Source organism: Octopus bimaculoides, chromosome 4 (genome assembly GCF_046866305.1).
Source record: "Octopus bimaculoides isolate indiv1 chromosome 4, ASM4686630v1, whole genome shotgun sequence".
In the NCBI taxonomy this organism is placed as follows: Eukaryota; Metazoa; Mollusca; class Cephalopoda; order Octopoda; family Octopodidae; genus Octopus; species Octopus bimaculoides.
The window spans coordinates 130314887-130336043 of NC_142931.1; the positions used below are offsets into that span (position 1 = coordinate 130314887).

The 21157-nt window shown below is 36.7% G+C and overlaps 1 protein-coding gene across 2 annotated transcripts in view; it reads left to right on the forward strand.

The window, feature by feature from the left end:
* The window catches only part of LOC106870341 (uncharacterized), a 96378-nt gene that overhangs the window by 27764 nt on the left and 47457 nt on the right, over positions 1 to 21157 (forward strand). Inside the window, exon 1 of one of the 2 annotated variants that reach the window (XM_089351457.1) lies at positions 10992 to 11301. The exons of the other annotated variant lie outside the window; for it this stretch is intronic. The gene's annotated coding sequence lies outside the window, so the exon portion shown is untranslated. Of the gene's footprint in view, positions 1 to 10991; positions 11302 to 21157 lie in introns of those variants that run through there. 2 annotated transcript variants of the gene reach the window in all.

The following is a 21157-nucleotide window of genomic DNA, read 5'->3' on the forward strand; positions in this document are numbered from 1 at the left end:
CTGTATCAGTAAACACAGAAGACAAACCTGAACACTTCTCAGTTCCATGAAGTCCTTCAATCGGAAGTTCTTCAATCCTTAACATGACGTTAAGAATAAATATATAATCTATCCTTGTTTATCATGGAAGTTTGGTGTAATAAAAAAAAAGCAGTGATAAATGAATCATCTCCACGCACTTTGGAGCGAATAGATTTATTGATACCAAACTCACAGCCCACAGCAGCGAAGCTTCCAACGTCACGTGTTTTCTTACTGCAACGAAGCTTCCAACGTCACATATTTTCTTGATCATCTATACATTTTTTTTTTTTTTGTAGAAAACACACTCGTCTATATCATTTCTTAGGAACAGATACGTTTTTTTTTTCTGTTTTCTGATCCCATGTAGAAGGGTACAAGTAAGTCCGTATAAAAAATATGCAGCTTCGCAACACAGTCATGTAAACACTAGCAATAGTCAGTGCATTCTATGTAGCTATACAGTGTGGGTGGTACGCGTTTCTGGAAAAGGCAGGTTTTTTGCGATATAAGCAGGCTCTTCAACTGATCACCGATCCGTGTTATCATACAGCTATCCGTAATAAACGTAACATGATTCATATTTGAGTGAACCGTGTCATCCCGGATCTGAGATTAATAAATCAGAGATAAACATGGCTACGTGTACTAAAGTAAATATTTGTTGCAAAATATATACGTGAAAAGGTGGGAAAATTACAGCTGCATTTCGTCCGTCTTACCGTTCTGAGTTCAAATTCCATCGATGTCGACTTTGCCTTTCATCCTTTCATGTCGGTGAAACAAGTACCAGTTATATACTGAGGTCTGAGGAAACGACTGGTCCCTTCCCACAAAAATTTCAGGTCTTGTGCGTATAGTAGAAATGCATAATACATAGGCGCAGGTGTGGCTGTGTGGTAAGTAGCTTGCTTACGAACCACATGGTTCTGGGTTCAGTCCCACTGCGTAGCACCTTGAGCAAGTGTCATTTACTATAGCATCGGGCCGATCAAAGCCTTGTGAGTGGATTTGGTAGACGGAAACTGAAGGAAGCCCGTCATATATATGTATATGTATATATACGTGTGTGTGTTTGTGTGTCTGTGTTTGCCCCCCCCCCCAACATTGCTTGACAACCGATGCTGGTGTGTTTACGTCCCCGTAATTTAGCGGTTCGGCAAAAGAGACCGATAGAATAAGTACTAGGCTTACAAAGAATAAGTCCTGGGGTCGATTTGCTCGACTAAATGCGGTGCTCCAGCATGGCCGCAGTCAAATTACTGAAACAAGTAAAAGAGTAAAAGAGTATAAAATTATGTATAATACATAAAATTTCGAAGTATAATCATATGTGCAATAGATTGGATATTTCACATCTTTTCTCTTACATATTTAATAGACAACAACATTGAAGTGATGGATTTATACATAATTAAAAATATATTGAAGTGAAGCTGTGGTCGAGAAAAGCTACACATTTAATGCAGACAAAAATAATACATAAAACCAAGTATGGTACCGTATTTCACGGCATTGAGATTACATCTAATCTCGCTCAACTAACTTGTCAACATTTTTAACGACGAGTGAAAGAGGATAATGACTTTAATAGGACTCACTTCCTTCAGCCCTTTTCAAGCAGAAGTTGTAGAAAGACATCCGTTTACATTGTGTTTAATTAGTTTGAGTGGCTTCTAATTAATAATAGATCAAATGAACAAAGCGTGCTCATTCCCGAATTAATTGTCTCAGCTGCTTTCTGTCCACACTTTGATGGGTTTTTTTTCTTTAAAAAATTTCAAAAACAACCTATTTCGATATTTATGGTTTGCGCCATAATATGCTAAAGCCGTGATCTCGTATTGTTTTTTGTAGATGTTTCAATTTTTATACAACGAAAGGTTTTGAGAAACGTATAAACATTACACAACACATGATTTCGTCTCATTTAATCTCGAGACCTCGTGTTAATTTGGGGGCCAACAAGCGAGATTTCTATTGCATAATCAAACAAGTTATACAAAAAAAAATTGCATAAAATTACAGCCAGAACCAAAAGTATGTCGAAAGTGATGATACTCTAAATTAGCTAAGTCTCTATATTAGTCAACTTAGTTCAGATCGCTTAAATTGATTCAAAGTGATTTAGTCTGTTCTTGTTTCAGGATATATAAAGTCAATAATCCCATATATATATTTAGTAATTATTATTCATTTAATAGCTATTATGTGTAATGAAGATGATTATTTCCAATTTTTTCGACATACAGCTGTATAGGACTATAAACAGTGATTAAGAAATATATTTGGAGTTAAGCTGGAATTGCTCTCTCACTAAGCAGGTATGGAAAACAATGTTTCTGGTTTTAGCTATCGTCAGTTGAAATATAGCATTCGCTCTTCCTGACGCTGTAGTATCTAGCTTACTATATAGAAATTATTGCGAAAAGAAAGAGTGACACCGAGAAATATATAAGTATTAATGATTAAATTACAAAGGAGTGTTGAGCACATGTTTATAGAATAAGACAACTTGTTCGATTATTTAAAATATTTTGTGTTTTCCTTTAACATCATACATTAATAACTTCCTCCCCTTTAATTTTCTCTGCCGTTTGTACTCTGTATAAGTTTGATCTATTAGTATATAACTATATGTAGATTTATATTTAAATATTCATCGTCTGAAAATCTTCAGTGTTTGCTTTCTTTCTGTTTGCATGTATACATCTCTCTCTCTCTCTCTCTCTTTCTCTTTATATATATATATATATATATATATATATATATATAGAGAGAGAGAGAGAGAGAGAGAGAGAGAGAGAGAGAGAGAGAGAGAGATTGTACATCAAACCCAAGCAGTTGATTGCCTCTACTCACCCGGACTCCTCTTATAGCCACTCTTTGCTCCGCGGAAGTGGTCCTTCGTAAAGGCATCGAAGTCTAAAATGTTTTCTATACTGAGAATCTCTGGATCTCATCTGTTGACTATATTCATTAATAACTATATTTTCCAATTGATAGCACCAGAAGTAACTACAGTAGCTGTGTTTAATATCAGTTATTGGTTGAAAGTTCTCTGAAGGGCATCATCTAAACATTTATCTATACGTGTGCCTGGTTTACAGCCGACTTACAGTTTTGTTTCTTTCCATTTTCATCAATCATGCGTTATCAGGTTCAAAGCATCACAATCGTTCATATTCCAATAGCAAAACTCTTATCCATTCTGTTTATATTAAAGATATCTTTGAGATTCACAATACATATTATACAAGTACCCGGCAGCAGAGATTGTACTTGTTATGTGTCATGCTGACATAAGTTCCAGTATATATATATATATATATATATATATATATATGCATGCAATTATTACTGTGAGTCTTTTATTACCATGTAATTCCACACACACGCATATATTGAGAAACCGTTATAATTAAATATTTTCTGAAACGCTTAACCGCATGTAAACTAATTCAAATTTCTCCAACCAATGGGCACTGGTTAATTCATAAACTCTGTATTTTAACATGTGTGTGTGTGTGTGCGCGCGCGTGTGTGTGTGTGTGTGTGTGTGTGTGTGTGTGTGTGTGTGTGTGTGTGTGTGTGTGTGTGTGTGTGTGTGTGTGTGTGTGTGTGTGTGTGTGTGTGTGTGTGTGTGTGTGTGTGTGTGTGTGTGTGTGTGTGTGTGTGTGTGTGTGTGTGTGTGTGTGTGTGTGTGTGTGTGTGTGTGTGTGTGTGTGTGTGTGTGTGTGTGTGTGTGTGTGTGTGTGTGTGTGTGTGTGTGTGTGTGTGTGTGTGTGTGTGTGTGTGTGTGTGTGTGTGTGTGTGTGTGTGTGTGTGTGTGTGTGTGTGTGTGTGTGTGTGTGTGTGTGTAGCGGGCTTCTTCAGTTTCTGTCTACTAAATTTGCTCACAAGGCATTGATTGAGCCGGGGGCAATAGTAAAAGACACTTGTTCAACGTGCCACACTGTGGGAATGAACCTGAAACCACGGAGATGCAAAGTGAGTTTCTTAACCACACAGCCATACCTGCGCCTGTAGAAGAACCTTATCCAATATTTCTTTAAGTTAATGAGAAACTCTAGTAAGAGTTGAACAGCAGAAGGTCTTCAGAGAAGAAACCCCTCCTTTTATGCAAGTGTTTTGGCCTTTAACCCCTTACGCTCAAAGGTTGCATCCAGGTCATTACTCTTAATTAGCCTTCTGTTGTCATATTCTGTACTACTGCTTACACTGAACCCAGAAAATTCCTGGGTTGTCAGAATATCTTGGATGTCGTAAATACTTCGGTCTGAGACACAAGTTAAAAGCAGGATAAATTATGCCTTCTGAAAATCACTTTTATTCAATCCTCGCTGGATCCAGTTGGACCTCTTTGCAGCTTCTTCGGCCAGTGAATTTTTAATATAATAACGTAGAATTTGAAGGAAATTTGGTCGCTATTTCTAGAAGGTTGGGGGAGCGAATGGAGACTTCATTATTGATTCGTAATCCTTTGAGTAAATAAATTCTTTTCATAGAAGTATTTCTGATACAGTCCTGAATAGAGATATGGCATCTCAGTTTCCATATAATTGGTGCCAATTTGAACAACATTATCTATTTCATCTCTTCTAATATAATATAGATTAGCTAATTCTTTGAAATTCTCTTTACTGACTATTCAAGCATCTTTATCTACTTCAGTTATTTATTTCGAGTGTCTATGACATTTACTTTGTGCTAGCATGCCAACGAAAGAGCGTCGACAAAACCACTCGATTTCCTAGAAATAGCAACTAAATCTCTCTCACTACTAAATCGTTTTTATCTACTGCAGTTGTTTACCTTGAACGTGTAAGACATTTACCATTTGCTAATAAGCCAACGAAAGCACCTCTACATTGTTACATCAACAAGTTTTCATTCCTTAGTTACCTTGTTCACAAATACTTAGTTTGCTTCAATAATTATTCCACTCTTACGCATACCATTTCTTTCATCACACGCTTTCTATGAAGTAAATATTATTGCCAATGTTTCCATTTTATGTTTCCATCGTATATTCTCGTGAGTGTTTTATTATCCTAAATACATTGGCACCGACAAAACTTTTACTCAACACTGCACAGTAATATTAACAAGCTGCATCTATTCTCTCGCCTAAACATACTTGCAAGTATTTTAATCTATAACCGATGTTTAACTTCTTATAACAGTTACAAAACAATCTTCGTCTCTCCGAGAGATTTTCCAGTGCACTTCTTGTGGTGTTAAACAACAAACAACGAGTTTTCATTCTTTAATTACCTTGTTCGCGATTATTTGGTTTATTCCTATAATTACTCCACTTTTGTGGATGCATTTTCTTTCATCATAAGCTTTCTGTGAAGTAATTACTCTTAGCAGAGTTTCCAAATATTTTCTATTTTATATTCTCTTGAGTGATTTACGATTACATTACTTCAAATACGCTGGCACCGGCCAAACTTTCACTCAACACTACACGTGATGTTTGCAGTCTGCATATATTCTCTCGTATAAATATATTTGCAAGTATTTTAATCTATGTCCAGTGTTTAATTCCTAATGTAGTTACAACATACTCTTTGTCTCTACGAGACTTTTCCAGTGCACTCCTTGATTTGATATTAAACAACAAACAGATACGTTTCATTTCTTAATTACCTTCACAAATATTTAGTTTACTTCAATAGTTATCCCACTTTCATGGTTACCTTTTCTTTCATCACTAGCCTTCTATGAAATAATCACTCTCAGTAAAATTTTCAAGTATTTTCCTTTTTATATTCTCTGAAGTGATTTATTATGTTATCCCTAATACATTGGCACCAGTGAAAATTTGACTCAATACACTGTACTGGAATGGTTACAAGCTTCGCATTGATCTTCTTGTCTAGATATATTTGGAAGTACGTTTATCTGTGTAAATGTTTAGTTCTTTATTGTATATTGAAGTGTCTCTTTCAATATCACAATACAAGTCGGCGTGCTGGCAGAATCGTTACCGCGCCGGGGAAAATGATTAGCGGCATTTCTTCCGACTTTGCGTTCTGAATGCAAATGCTATCGGGGTCGACATTGCCTTTTATCCTTTCAGAATCGGTGAAATAAGTATCAGTTGAGCAACCCACTTTACCACTCCCCCGAAATTGCCTGCCTTGTGCCAAAATTAGAAAGAATATTGCATCACAATTTAAAGAAGACGAGCTAACAAAACTGTTAGCTCGCCGACCAATTCTTGGGATCATTTCTTTCGATTCATTAGGTTCTGAGTTCAAATTCCGGCGACATCGGCTTTGCCTTTCACCGTTTCAGGGGTTGATAGAATAAGTACTAGTTGAGTACACTAGAGATGGTGTAATTGACTGCCTCCTTCCACTAAAATTACATTCCTTGTGCTAAAATCCCAAAATATGGGACGGAAGGCATTTGACAAAGACGTTTCAGTATGGGATTAAATGCTTTGTTGTAATTAGTGTTTGAGTAGGTTTAACTTCTAAGTTCGAATCCCACTAAGAAGCAGGATAGCCACAGGTTAAAACCCTTTCTTTATCATTGGCCTTTTTGATTAAAGATAGGCAGGTCAACAACACCTTGTCAGGAGGCTTGTACACTGTTGCTAATTCTACTACAAATAGCAACCAAATTACTTCTGCAAATTACATCCTATCATCTATAAAAAAGAGAGGATATATTAGATAATACTGCTAAGAAGTATCGTTCCTGCAAATAAAATGGATTGGTCAAGACTTGAATGCTTCTGAACATAAGTCTACTGGATCAGGATTGAGCTGGGGCAAAGTAAAATTTTGTTTAGAAGAGTAGAATCCGGCATAGTATCAGTAGGAGAGAGAGAAAGTAGGGTGAGAAGGATATCCAGCGGCAAATAGTTGTCGTGTTAGTAGATATTTTATAAGTCAACGGATAGCTTCTTTTAAAATGGCATCTAGGACTGTGTGAAGCAACAGCAGCACCATAGATATGTGAAGTATTACACTGGGTGTTTGTATGTTTGTTTGTGTGTGTGTGTATGTCTGTGTGGAGAGAGAGAGGGGGGAATGCAGAAAGAAAGGTAAGAGAACATATGATTTGGAAAACTAATAACTTTTGTTATGCAAATATCTCCCACTATTTTTTCAGATGTTTAGTTAAAAATAAGCTTCAGCATAGTATATACCAAAATTTATAACAAAACAATACAGAACGTTTGATCAAAAACAGCCAATGAGGTGTTACAAACACAAATTAGTAATAGCATTTGGCTGAAAGTAAAAGTCGTCTGCTTTACTAACATTCACTAACAAAAGTCAAATGAATGACCTCATCGTGCTAGTAAAACAAAACACATGAGAGCGAAAGAGAGATAGAAAGAGGGAGAGAGGGTTTAACATACAATACTGCGTTCTTACACATGTAAGGTCACCAAGAGAGATTATCAGAGATAATGACCCTCACATACTGGAAGCTGGCATTATCATCGCATTCTTTTCCTTCTACATAGCACTAAAAATAGTGAATATAAAACACTTGTGTACACTCATCATCACGTACACAAGTATTAACAGCAACAGTCACGAATGCTTTCAGAAGCATATACACAGATACTCTTCGCACACATTTCCAATCCACGAAGTCGAAGATTTTAGTTCTGCAAAATAAATTTTAAGAAAATTATCAGTTTTAATGCGATAAACTTCCCGAGTTTGAATAAGTATTTCAAAACATCCAACTGAGACCCGTTTCAAAAGTGTTAACTTTGTATTTACTGTGTATTGTATTGACTATTCTTAATTGTGATTGGGTCTAAGATATACTTGTGTATCGAAGTGCAATATACACGTATTGAATGCACTCTATCTTATCTGAGCCAACGAATGACTGTTTGTGTGTTTGCTAAACTAACTAAAAATAGCAGCTAAATTTCTTTCAAATTACACTGTCTCTTAAAAAGGGAAGTATATATTAGAGGCACATTATACATAGAAAAAAAAAGCAAGAGACAAAAAAACCTTTGCAGAAAAACTGGTTACGACTGGATTGAATGCCTTTGATTGTATGTTTTCTCAGTCGGACCGACGTGGGCTAAATGACAAGATCAACATCAACATACTATGTCTTATTCAAACGGATGGATTTTTCCATTGCATTATTGGGGAGGCACATTAGCAGCTCCTTTTAAGCTTTCAATGATTAAGGACGTCCATTTAATTGCAGCATTGAGGATTCTTTCAAACCTTTTATTTGTACGATTTTACCTGCTACTTCTAATTACTAATTCCTCCGCATCAAATGAGGAAGTTCCAACATGGTTACCAAACCTGCTGGAAATAACAGCTCAATATCAATGAAGTCATATCCTTTAAATTTTTGATGTTGTCAAATGCAGTCCTCGATACACAGTGATTGAAAACAAAGACGGAGTGGTCATGGACGGAATGCCGATGATTTTAGATCTTCTAGATGGATCAGGGATAGAGTCAGTTTAAACAACAACGAAAACAACAAATGCTTCAACAAGGAAGCTTCTATGAGGTCGCTCAAAATTCTAGAAATAGCAACAAAGTCTCTCTCAAATTACAGCCTTCGAACTTTGAAAAGAAAAACAAAATGTGAAGTTTACGGCCAAAGGTCTTTCCGGTTAGGACCGAACGGAGAATAAACGATATCAACAACAGATACCACCGTGTAAATATTGATAGTAGCTGTAAGTTATTACTGACTCGCTGAAATTGATAAGCGATTTATTAAATTGTGGTGAAATTTAATCCCTCTTTTAGACCGAGATATGTTAATCTTGTACTTAGTATCAGACTAGTGACCCACATTCGCCTTGAGCCATCGACAATCGGATTTGAGTCTGCATAGATTATACTATATTACTGGCACTCCGTCGTTTACGACGACGAGATGGTTCTAGCTGATCCGATCAACGGAGCCTGCTCGTGAAATTAACGTGCATGTGGCGGAGCATTCCAGAGACACGTGTACCCTTAACGTAGTTCTCCGGGAGATTCAGCGTGACACAGAATGTGATAAGGCCAGCCCTTTGAAATACAAGTACTACACATTTTTGCCAGCAACGTGAAATAAAGTGTCTTGCTTAAGGACGCAACACGTCGCCGGGAATTGAACTCACGACCTTGCGATCATGAGTCAAATATCATAACCACTAAGCCACGCATTACAAACAGCGTAATGGACATTTAATCACACAACATACAAAGACACAAGGTAGCCATCATATATGTTTGTATATGGTATAAGGTCATTACCCAGATGAGATTAAATAATATACATATAGGGGAGATTGTTTGTGTGTATATGCATTTGTGAGTATGACAGAGGGGGATTTATGTGTTTCTGATGGGATTCTAAAAGATTCGTACACGTAGCAGACAACACCAACATCTTCCAATGAAAGCATAACTGTAATATTGCTTTCAAATTTCGGCACGCGGCCAACAGTTTCGTGGGATGGGGTAAGTCGTTTACATCGACCCCAGTGCTCTACTGGTACTTGTTTTATCGATGCCGAAAGGAGAAAAAGAAAAGTCGACCTCAGCGGAATTTGAACTCAGAACGTCAAGGCGGACGAAATACCTCTAAGCATTTCTCCCGGCGCGCTAACGATTCTGCGAGCTCAGCGCTTTACACGAAACTCTAATATTAAGAACATGAAGAAATCTAAAACAATTTCTCATAAAAAAACAAGTCAAGAAATTTTACATCGTAGAAAAATACAAACAAGTCAACATTAGGGAATATTGACAGAAACTATAATATAAAACAAGAGCAATCAGAGGGTGCAAACCTCCGCCAAGGCAACACCAACGTCCTCTCAACGATTAGCCGGAAATGATATTTTAAATGAGAATATCTAAAATAAACTCGACTGTTCTCACAAACGAGAATACTAAAAAAAAAAACGGAAAAATAATCCAGAATCCTTGTCCGGTACTAGATCGATCCCAAAATCTAATCAGTTCGTGCCAGTCACGAGGCCAAACATTCCTGGAAGTTTCATCCGAATCTATCCAGCGGTTCTTGAAATCTCTTGTCCACGGACAAACAAGCAAAAACAAAAAAAAACAAAAAAAAAACACGTCTAAAAACAATTCTTCCACCTTCGCTAAAACGGAGGTATTAAAACTAAGAATAAAAAAGCTAACAAAAATTAAAGCCCATAAACTTAATTTAGTCAATAGTGTAGAATATTTAGTTAAACGCGAAATATATCATTTTCAAAGATCCATAAGGAGAATTTCGCCTTCAACCTAAAATGCTAATTAATCAATATTACATAAGGCCAGCATGGATCAATTTGTAAAACAACAAAATTTAATTAATATTAACGATAAGGTTATTATCTCTGTCAATGGAACTAGAGTAGTTCCGTCATTAGTTTGTTTAAAATAACAGCAATTAGAGTGGATTTTATCTCTCTATCTCGAAATCGTTATTCACCTGTGTTCTAGTTTGTTTTTGGTTTTTTTTCCAAAAGATACATGACTATAGCGGCAGAATCGTAAGCTAGCCGTACAAAATGTGTTGCGGTATTTCTTCCGGTTTTACGTTCTGAGTTGGGAGGCGCAATGGCCCAGTGGTTAGGGCAGCGGACTCGCGGTCATAGGATCGCGGTTTCGATTCCCAGACCGGGCGTTGTGAGTGTTTATTGAGCAAAATCACCTAAAGCTCCACGAGGCTCCGGCAGGGGATGGTGGCGAACCCAGCTGTACTCTTTCACCACAACTTTCTCTCACTCTTACTTCCTGTTTCCGTTGTTCCTGTAATTCAAATGGTCAGCCTTGTCACACTGTGTCACGCTGAATATCCCCGAGAACTACGTTAAGGGTACACGTGTCTGTGGAGTGCTCAGCCACTTGCACGTTAATTTCACGAGCAGGCTGTTCTGTTGATCGGATCAACTGGAACCCTCGACGTCGTAAGCGATGGAGTGCCAACAACAACAACGTTCTGAGTTATAATTCCGTCGAGCTTATCCTTTCAAGGTCCACAAAATATCTGTCAGTCACGCTCTGGAGATGGGATGGTTAATATAATCGACTAAGCTCATCCCTCAAAATTTCAGACTTCGTGCCTGTTGTGAAAAGAATTATACTGCCAGGAAAACTCTACATTTTGTCAAAATATCTGCCACCATAAAAAAGAGAGCCTACTGGTTCATTAGAAATCAGCATGGGATCGTTCAACAGCAGTTTGAATATCCCACATACCTTTCACTCAAGAATAATTCATAGCCACATATACAAGCCTTTATTGAAACGACAGGTAAGATTTTTTTACAATGCCGATGGTATTATATTATACAAATTTATTTTTAAATTAATCAGTTCTTTATTTACATTATTTACAATTGACGAATATTTGCCCCCATCTTGTTTGTTGTTAACACAACGTTTCAGCTGATATACTCTCGAGCCTTCATCGGGTGTCTTGGGGAAATTTCGAACCTGGGTTCTCATTCCTAAGGTATTTTTCGATGTTGTTGTTGTTATTATTATTATTATTATTATTATTTAGTAGCCCGGGCTCTAAACCACTACGCCATATGCCCACGGGCATATGCTTAGCGGTTCAGCAAAAGAGCCGATAAAATATGTACTAGGCTTAAAACAATATGTCCTGGAGTCAATATGTCCTGGAGTGCTCCAGCATGGCCGCAGTCAAATGACTGAAACAAGTAAAAGAATAACAGAATATATATATATATACACACATATATACGTGTGTGTGTGTGTGTGTGTGTGTATGTGTGTGTGTCTGACCAGTAAACCGACGTCCAAATTAGTGTATAGTTTATATATATAACATATTTCTAAACCTGGACAGAAAATATTGACTCTAGTTCCAAAGCTGCCAGTTTATTAATGAAAATAACGAAGTAAAGCAGAAACGAAAAAAAATAATACCTACAAATGTTGGCCTTGACTTCGTTTCTCAACACACTTCTGTTAAAGAAATCTAACGCAATACTACATAATCAATAAGGTCACTGGGTTAATCCTCATAACGTAACGCTACTTCTTCAATATAGGAAAAATGTATTGCAAAGAAATATTGAAACTACCAAGCTGGCAGCTATCATTCGCTTTTATGAATATTTTTAGAGACGTCATTAAACACGTTGTATCAAATATTATAGTATAGATACACGTCTCTTACATTTCATTAAAATTAAATGTCTACAACATACGGTATAGCTTATCGCATGAGATTTACTTAGAGTTGTCGTGAAAGATATTGCTGTAAATAGTTGTTTGGAGTTAGGGCGAAGGAAATACTGAGGTATGACAATTGCGAAATATTTTTTTCTACTCTAGGCACAAAGTCCGAAATTTTGGAGGAGGGACAGGGGGGGGGGCAGTCGATTAGATCGACTCCAGTACGCAACAGGTACTTAATTTATCGACCCCCGAAAAGATGAAAGGCAAAGTCGACCTCGGTGGACAATCGCGAAATATTGTCGCTGTTGTTGTTTAGCCCCTGGTTAATCCCGGTCAGAGGCGCAATGGCCCAGTGGTTAAGGCAGCGGACTCGCGGTCATAGGATCGCGGTTTCGATTCCCAGACCGGGCGTTGTGAGTGTTTATTGAGCGAAATCACCTAAAGCTCCACGAGGCTCCGGCAGGGGATGGTGGCGAACCCTGCTGTACTCTTTCACCACAACTTTCTCTCACTCTTACTTCCTGTTTCTGTTGTGCCTGTAATTCAAAGGGCCAGCCTTGTCACTCTGTGTCACGCTGAATATCCCCGAGAACTACGTTAAGGGTACACGTGTCTGTGGAGTGCTCAGCCACTTGCACGTTAATTTCACGAGCAGGCTGTTCCGTTGATCGAATCCACTGGAACCCTCGTCGTCGTAAGCGACGGAGTGCCAACAACAACAATCCCGATCAAGCAAATCAAACGTATTCAGACACACACACGCACTCACACACACAGTCCCGTTTCGTTTCTGTTAGAAGATTTATTAAGAAGTACATTTAACGTGTCTTTGACTTTTAAGATGATAAGGTGCAGTTTGAGAGATGTGGTGCATTTCTGCTCTGCCGTTTTATTTAATGCTAACATATTTAACATCAGACATTTTATTCTCTCTACCCTACCCCTCCCCATTTGCATCTATGATCATACTTCGTTTTATATGTATGGGGAGAAGCAAAGTATTTATTTCAATCGTGGTCAATAAATAAGTAAGTTGAATATCCAGTCAGACATGTGAAATTGTCAGCGTTCAAACTACCACGCCCAGTCGTTTAACTCCGAGGTGATACAGAGCTGTTGAATTAAATAGGCTGGACAACATAGTAGAGCTTTTCTGCTATCTAGTAATTTATAGTTATTATTAATTTTGCTGTTAAGCTTCAGGTCTTCATCGGCTTCTGGAGAACTTTGACCCAAATCGTTCTTATTGTTTTATTACCCACACCGAGCTAAACATAAAAGGGACAAATAAGGACAGACAAAGTGATTAAGTTGATTAGATCGACCCCAGTGCGCAACAAGTATTGCATTCATAGCAGTAGAGTATGCGGCTTGAAAGAGGAATATAGCAGTTAATGTGTTCCAGGCCAATACCGGCTACATTTTAAACAGAACTTTAATGGTATGGAGCTCACCTTTCTCGTAGGGCCTGCAAAGATCATGGACAATACTCTTTCTTCTGGACTCAGCTAACAAAACGCCAAGCGACTGCGTAAGGGATTTCTCAGATATTGTGATGTATTGTTACAGGAATATTCTTTTATATGATATATATATACTGACACTCCGTCGGTTACGACAACGAGTGTACTAGTTGATCAGATCAACAGAATAGCCTGCTCGGGAAATAAACGTGCAAGTAGTTGAGCACTCCACAAACACGTGTACACTTAACGTAATTTTCAAGGAGACTTAAAGCGACACAGAATATGACAAGGTTGGCCCTTTGAAATACAGGTACTACTCATTTTTTGCCAGTAGAGTGCACTGGAGCGATATGAAATAAAAGAGTCTTGCACAAGGACACAACGCGCCGCCGAGAATCGAACTTATAGCCTTAAGATAGTGAGCCAAATACCCTAACCACTAACCCACTCGCTTTCATGTACAAAGACACGCCAAAATTTTCCAATATTTTATATGTGTGCGTATGTGAGTGCAAGTGTATGTATGTATGTATGTGTGCGCGTGCACACGGGTGTGTTTGTTATTTTCAAGTTGTCATTAAGTTTCAATATAAAATATCTATTATTTTTCAACCAGGCATTAAATTTCAATACTGAACTGTTTTGATTAAAAGACGGTAAAGCTTAAAGATCAACGCTGCTCCTTGAAATAGAAGAAATGTATTTGACAAGCTATTTCCTTGTCGTTTAAAATGGTAATTCTCTATAAACCAAGTGAAAGAAGATTGAGTCTATCGCTTATAGTGTTTAATTGAGTATTTAGGTGAAGAAGATTTTTAAACTTTCAGATAGATGATACATCTTTTTAAAAAGAAAATGTCGTTTCATATTAATGTTAATATTCATTGTGGTTTGTTTCCAAATATCTTGGAAATTAGCAAAAAAAACAATAAACTATTTGATAATTTTATTTTTGTACACCACATTACTGAACAGCAAAACAATTTTTATCTCCAAGACACATACATAAATAACTTTGTTTTTCCATCAACATTCTGCTTTTATGTGATATTTCTTTTGTTTTTGTTTACCAAGCAGATTTTTTTTTATCTCCATTTAAATTACAATAGATATGTCAGTCAAACTTTCATGTCATACTATATCAGTTGTGTTTTGCACAGTTTGGCATTCGCAATTTTCCAACTATATTACAAAAAAAAAAAAAAACTTTTATCTTTTACTTTTTGCAGCCATTGTACTACCAGTCATGCTGGGGCACCACCTTGAATAATTTAGTCGAACAAATCGACTGCAGCATTTTTATTTTAAGTTTGGTAATTATTTTACCATTCTGTTCGCCGAACCGCTAAGTTAAGGAGGACGTAAACAAACTAACACCCGTTGTCAAGCGTTGTCCTTTTTCATCAGGGTCGTGCAGATCGTCGTGCTATGTCCACTGCATGCATTCCTCTCTCATGTTTATCAATGATTTCCTTTTTCAATTTTATCGTTATCAGCTTTTTCTTCTCGGTACTGTCCTTTGCACTAATCTTCTTAGGACCCAAGGCTAACACAATTAATTATTATAAAATAATAGCGAAAACACACAAAACAAAAACAAAACACTGGGAAAAACACAATTGAGATGCTGCCACATGTAAACTGAGCAAGCGGAGGCTGCGTTTGTTGGGAGAGCGTGTGCGAGCTCAGCGCCAACTAGCGGTCACTTGTATGAAACTCGCTCTTACCGCTGATTTCCGCTCGTACTTCAAGACAAAAAATCGCACGAGCCTCGGCTCGTACACCAAATTACTCGGACTATGATGCACTCGTGCAGCGAGGTTCTCTACTGCATATATAACGCAACCAATTTTAAACACCAAATACACGTAGATGAGGGCCTTACAATTGCCCATGGTTGCATGTGTTGTTCACACATATGATGCGGAATATGAACGTAAATAAATTAATTAAAAAGTCTCTATCTGATCTGATATAAACGAAATTGTTACAAACACACATATGGACGCACATACTTACATATAAGCACGAACACATAAGTGCGTGCACACATATGAGCGTGCACACATACGAGCTTGCACACATTCACATGCTCATACCAAACAGTTTCGAAACAACGCCAAAACAACGCCAGATCATACATTCAAAATAAATGGAAGTGGAGAGACAAGTTACTGAAGAGATTGCAAGAGTGCAATGAAATAATTTAACAAAAAACTATATAAATTAATAAAGGACTGAACCAGTGCGTGTGTTTATTACCGGCATAATGCCTCTCCCAAGGTTTAATTGTATATATATATATATATATATATATATGTGTGTGTGTGTGTGTGTGTGTGTGTGTGTGTGTACATATAAAGTGTTTTGGTGCCTTCCACTAGAGACCCTGGACGACAAAATCCTTGTGGGTGAACTTGGTAGACACAATTTGCGACACAGGTGCACGTAACATACACTTTTGAAAAGCAAGTGTGAAATCGGTAAAGTGTATGCACGTATGCATGTATGTATGTATGTATGTATGTATGCATGCATGTATATATATATATATATATATATATATATATATATATATATATATATATATATATATATATATAGAGAGAGAGAGAGAGAGAGAGAGAGAGAGAGAGAGAGAGAGAGAGAAATATATTAAAATCTGACTAAATTCTCATATATTCTCTGTGCTTTTTCACCTTCATTTCTTCTGTACTACCATTTGTTTGGATTAATAACGATATATATATATATATATATATATATATATATATATATATATATATATATATATATATATATATGTCTATCAGTCTGTCTGTCTGTCTGTCTATTTGTCTGTCTATCTGCCTGTCTGTCTGTCTGTCTGTCTATCTATCTATTTATCTATTTATCTACTTCTCTACCTGTCTACATACATACATACCCCTCACACGCACACACACGCATATATATATATATATATATGAAGAAAGAGAGAAAAAGACAGAGAATAATTAGATTTTCATCACCTCACAAAACAGAAACAAAAAAATACAGGGAAAAGATATAAAAAGCCAGCAGTACGTAGAGTCATTTAGCTTCGGAAACAGAGAAGCGTAAAACAAAGATATCCGATGTTGATCAAGATGGTCAATTTATTTTTTCATACATTATTAATTTAATCAGGACAGATGACAGATAGCGAACACAAGTCATGAAAAATATATTGTTTAATAGAATATATATTGTATAATAAAACTTTCAGTGAAACACAGCTTAAGCATGATAACACACAGCAACCAATAAAAGATATGAAATAATTAGATGGCAAAAATATACCAGTTCATATTTCAGAAAAGTTTTTATGCAGGCAATTATTACTTTATGTTATAGTTCAAATGTTTAATCAAAATTGTCGTTCTTATCTTTTATCTTTTTTTTACCACTTTCAGTCATTGGAGTGTGACCGTGCTGGGGCTTTACCTTGAAGGTTTTCGTCGAACAAGTCGATTCTAGTACTCATTTTAAAGTCTGGTGCTTATCCTATCGTTCTCTTTTGCCGAACCGCAATGGTTCGTTAAGGGGGTGAGATCAATCCAACACCAGTTGTTAAGCAGTGTGTGTGTGTGTGTGTATAATGCCACGGGCTTCCAGCACAGTTTCCGTCCACCGCATTCACTCACAAGGTACTTGTTGGCCCGGTACTGTAGTAGAAAACATTTACCCAAAGCGCCACGCATTGGGACTGAACCCAAAACCATGTGGTTGAAAAGCAAGCTTCTTAAATACAGTAATGCCTGCGTAAATTTTTTCATAAATGCTTTTAAAAAAAATCTTGACAATTGTTTTTATGGATAAAGGAAACTTTCTCACAGTGTACGGAAGCATGGTATGTTGATTGTATATTATATAAAATAATGTATAAGTATTTGCAACAGGTTTGTCCTAATGTGTGTACGTTCGAATGCTTATGGCGAATCAAGACATCGTGTGACGGAGAGTAATAAAATTAAGCAAAACAAAATTTCTCTTGTATATCTGCGAGAATATTTTCTTATTAGAAGGCGTCGAGCTGGCAGAATCGTTAGCACGCCGGGCGAAATGCTTAGCGGTATTCCGCTGCCGTTACGTTCTGAGTTCAAATTCTGCCGAAGTCGACATTGCCTTTTATCCTTTCTGGGTCGATAAATTAAGTACCAGTTACGCACTGGAGTCGATGAAATCGTCTTAATTCCTTTGTCTGTCCTTGTTTGTCCCCTCTATGTTTAGCCCCTTGTGGGCAATAAAGAAATAAGAAATGTTAGCACGCCGGACGAAATGCTTAGCAGTATTTCGTCTGTCTTTACTTTCTGAGTTCAAAATTCCGTCGAGGTCAACTTTGCCACAAATCCTTTCGGGCTCGATAAATTAAGTACCAGTTGCGTACTGGGGTAGATCTAATCGACAGGCTCCCTCCCCAAAAAGAGTAGAAAAGAATATTTTCTTATTGTGTGTGTTTCTATGGAGGAAAGCTTCTTTTAGTGTATAAAAGCAGTTTATTTTAAGTTTATGCTTTTGAAAGTTTATACTGGTTTTCGAAAGTGCGTTCTTTTCGTTATATGTATGACTATACGTATAGAAAAGCATATCATAATGTATAAAGACATGAAATCTTCATCAAGGCTTAGGTATGAATGTGGAGTTAAGAAGTTCGTTTCACAACCACACAATTTCATTCTCAATCCCAACGCGTGACACCTTCGGAAGGCGTCTTCTACTATAGTCCTGAATTGGCTCATAATCTGTAAATGAATTTCGCAGACGAAACTTGTGTATCCTAGTGAGTAATTTACCAACCTGAAAGGAAGAAAGTGTAGTCGACCGCTACCGGATTTATCTCAGAGAGCTAAATGAAAAAAGAAACTAACTTTCATACAACTCTTCGTCTGCCGCAAGACGAACACAACATACTCATTTAGCCTAATATCGATTTCTAACTTATGCATAAGATGATAAATTTGGGATAGAAAGTACTTGAATATATCGGTCCGAGAAGTTGAGTGGAATTTTAATTTTATCGAGCCTAGAAGGAAAAGACGATATTCACAGGATTTGAATTCAGAATGTGAAAAACAGAAACAAAAACTGCTGAAGCAATTACTGATGCTTTAACGTATCTGTCACTCTACCGATCTCACTTCGTTTAGTATTAAATAATATTAAGCTACTATTTTTAACCACAATGAAAGATTTATATATCTACCGTGAATTTATTGTGCAAATCGTACCTGTGATAACGTATTGGGAAAAAGTAATCTTCTTCGTCGTTTAATATAATAAACCCATGTTCCATCAACTTTATAATAGTTGCCCACTTTTATCGCTTTTATCGCTTAATATTGGCTGTTTATCATTTTCATCATTGCCTATATATTACAAATGGAATTCCCTGGTTGTAGATATGTTTGTATCACATTGGATAATTTTTATATAAAGTATAGAATGAATTAATGAAAATTTACGGCCATAATGTTTGATATTGTTCTAGCGCAGAAAGGAAAATAGGTTTCATTTGTTTTAGAAATGTTTCACAATGGATTGCACAAAAGTTGTGCTTGATTTATAACCACTGTGGTTTTATGGACACATAAAGAAGATATTAATGTGACATAAAAATATGTTTTTTTAATGTTTCCTATTTAGCAGTATATCTTGATTGTTTCAACGATAGGGAATTACGAATACTCATTCGTTCATAATATACAAATTTCGTCAACGATTTTCTTTCTACTGCAGTAAATTAAATCTGTCATGAAACCACCATCTTATATATATATATATATATATATATATATATATATATATATATATATATATATATATACATCACTACATGTGTAAATCTGTATGCGTTAATTGATGGAAATTGACGGAAGTCGTATGTCTAAAGTAGTTTACACCAAGTCTTGAAATGCTTAGCTCACGAAAGTAGCATCATACCTTCAAGGCAGCTGCTTGCTAGAATTTTTTTATTTCATTATTCTATAAATCATACATCTTACAATCAAGGTTTTCTTTCATTACACTTTCTTTTTTTTTATTAACCTCCAGTCATGTGAATCACAAGCAATTGATTCGGTGTAGCTCTGTTATGCTTCTAAATTCTAGGTCATTCTTCTCTGGGAAGCGATACAAGAATGACTTCAATCAATAATATGCTTTTTATATCTAATGCAATGTTTGGTATCTTGCTCCTTTCTACTCCTTTGTATGAGTGGAGGCAAAAATAGTCTGAGCTTCGAATCTTACCAGAGTCGTCGTACTAAGATCAATATAAATATAGGTTAAATCTATCATCATCATTATCATCATCATCATCATCATCATCATCATCATCATTATTATTATTATTATTATTATTATTATTATTATTATTGTTCAGTAGTTTTATTTTTATAACGTGCTTTCACTTCACTACCGAGCGCAGCTCTGTGCGCCTTGGGTATGTGCTGTGGTTTGCTGTGGTGCTCTTATGTTTACTGTATTGAAAGTGTTTTGCGTAGAATGTGTGCAGTACCCAGTAGTGCAATTTTCTGTATGTTATATATATTTGTAAGTCCTGGTATTTTCGTTATGTATTTGTCTGAATATTTTTTTATTATACCTAAGGCACCTACTATGATAGGAATTGTTTCTGTTTTTTATTATTATTATTATTATTAATACTGAAGGCGGCGGACTGGCAGAATCGCTAGCACGCCAGGCAAAATCTTTAGTGGCATTCCATCCATGTTCTGAGTTCAAATTCCGTAGAGGTTGACCTTGCCTTTAATCCTTTCTGGGTCGATAAAGTAAGTACCAGTTAAGTGCTGGGGGTCGATGTATTCGACTCATCTCCTCTCCGAAATTGTTGGCCTTGTGGCAAAATTTGAAACCATTATTATTATTCTGTGACGAAAACTCAGCTTATTTTGCTGAGTATGATGGGAAGTGTCAGCTGCCCACAGCTGGCAGACTAAGGTGACACTTGTTTACTGTTCATGCTTCAAGAACTCTGCGAAGAATTCTTGCAGTTCCAAGTAATGCTGATTGTTGTAGGTGTTCTATTTTTACATTTGTACCAATCGTTTTGAACCATACTTCAAGCGCGCCAATTACTATTGGCATCACGTCTACTCTCCTCATTGACCACAACCTTCGTATTTCCCACTTCAAACCGTCGTAGTTGCTCAGTTTGTCTTCTTTCTCTTTGATTCTTTTGTCACCGGAACATATTATGTCGATTATCATGCATGTTCTTTCTCCTTTTTTTTTCACCACAACAATGTCCGGTTTCCGATGTCCGGTCAAGTTATGGCACTGAATTATTGCATCCCACAGGAATTTACAATTATCATTCACGGTGACTCGTTCTGGGGTTTGCTCATACCACGGCTTTTCTTTTTGGAGTCCTTGATTTCCACAGAGCTCCCAATGGATCATTCTTGAGCATGTTTACACTGCACTAACCTACTTAACTGTATACCTTGGATA